Below are 1,401 nucleotides of genomic sequence, written 5' to 3' on the forward strand. Positions count from 1 at the left end.
GGTAAGAAGTACGGTGTTAGGCGCCTCACCAAGGCTGGATATGTGGCGGATTCTCACTTATGTTTGTGCAGACGTGGGGTGAAAATCTCCTGGACATAAAACAATCACGGAGGGAGAATTGGGTTGGAACTACCCTGGAGATATTTCTCCATGCAAAAACTGGAGCAAGTGGAGAGAGTCTCAGACTTTGTTTCCCTCCTAAATGGAGCAGAGCTGCGAGTAAAGGTGGAGGACAGGACAGGAGGCCGAGATGCCGCATTTGTGGATCGAAGGGTCACTTAAGGGATTTCTGTCCACACAACCAAAACTAAAGAGCAGAAAGGAAAGCCCAAACGCAACCGACACAACCTTCGAGACAACAAAAACAAGAACAACAACAGTATAGAAAGGTATGGAAATAGAAGCAGGAATTGCATCCAAGGAGACAGGACAGGCGATTGTTACAGCAAAGGTGGCAGCGGTAGTAGCACCAGCAGTATAAATGTACGTGGCCTGGGGTTGTCCTGGAAGCAAGGTCGCTTGAGCAATGAGCTCAGGTGACTAAATTTGGATGTAATAGTCGTCAGTGAGACCAGGATCGCAGACACAGGCACCTTAGCACCCATTTTTGATGATTTTGAAATCTTTGCATTTCTTAGTCGAGTAGTAATGGGGGCGGAGAGGTGGCGGTCTTGTTCAGAAAAGGCCTGGATCCCGAGATATGGTCGGTTTTCCTGGACCCGAAAGGTAAATTGGTGGTCCTGAACGGTAACGATAATGGGTGCAATGATTTTAGACTGGTCGCTGTGCATGAACCGTCTGCATCTGGGTAACCAGATTTCCTCAGACATTTGGCGGTCTTTCTAGGGACGTCTCGCTCTTTAGTGTCAGTGGGCGACTGGAACACCATCTTGGATGCACGTGTGGATTGGATAGGGCTAGCAGATAAGAAAGTGGAGTGCACAAGCCTCGCAAACCTTCTCGATCTTTCTTCAGCTGGCTGAGAGGTTCAGACTGGATTTCGCGAATGCACCAGTGTGGGCATGGGCAAACAACGTTGGGGTCATTCAGATCTTACCTAGATAGGATATTTTGTAGGCCAGCAGATAGGGATAGCATAGCTTGTCCACGATTTGAGCTCGTCAGCTATACAGACCACAAATTTGTGACCTGTACTGTTGACCTAGATAGGCTCTATAGGCAGGGTCCCGGGTACTGGAAGCTGAACGCGTCCTTCCTGGCGAGTCAAGCTTTCAGAGACCGGCTTAGCAAGTTAGTCCATCAAAAGTTGACGGGTGCAGTCGTCAACAACCGATAGTAGATAGCCCTGAAACAGACGATTAGTGTAAAAGCTGTAGAGTTTAGCAGAGAACTAGTGATAGAGAAGACTAGAGTAGGGGTGGCTTAGTTAGGAAGTTAGAA

This window comes from Octopus bimaculoides, chromosome 5, assembly GCF_001194135.2.
Source record: "Octopus bimaculoides isolate UCB-OBI-ISO-001 chromosome 5, ASM119413v2, whole genome shotgun sequence".
NCBI classification, from domain to species: Eukaryota; Metazoa; Mollusca; class Cephalopoda; order Octopoda; family Octopodidae; genus Octopus; species Octopus bimaculoides.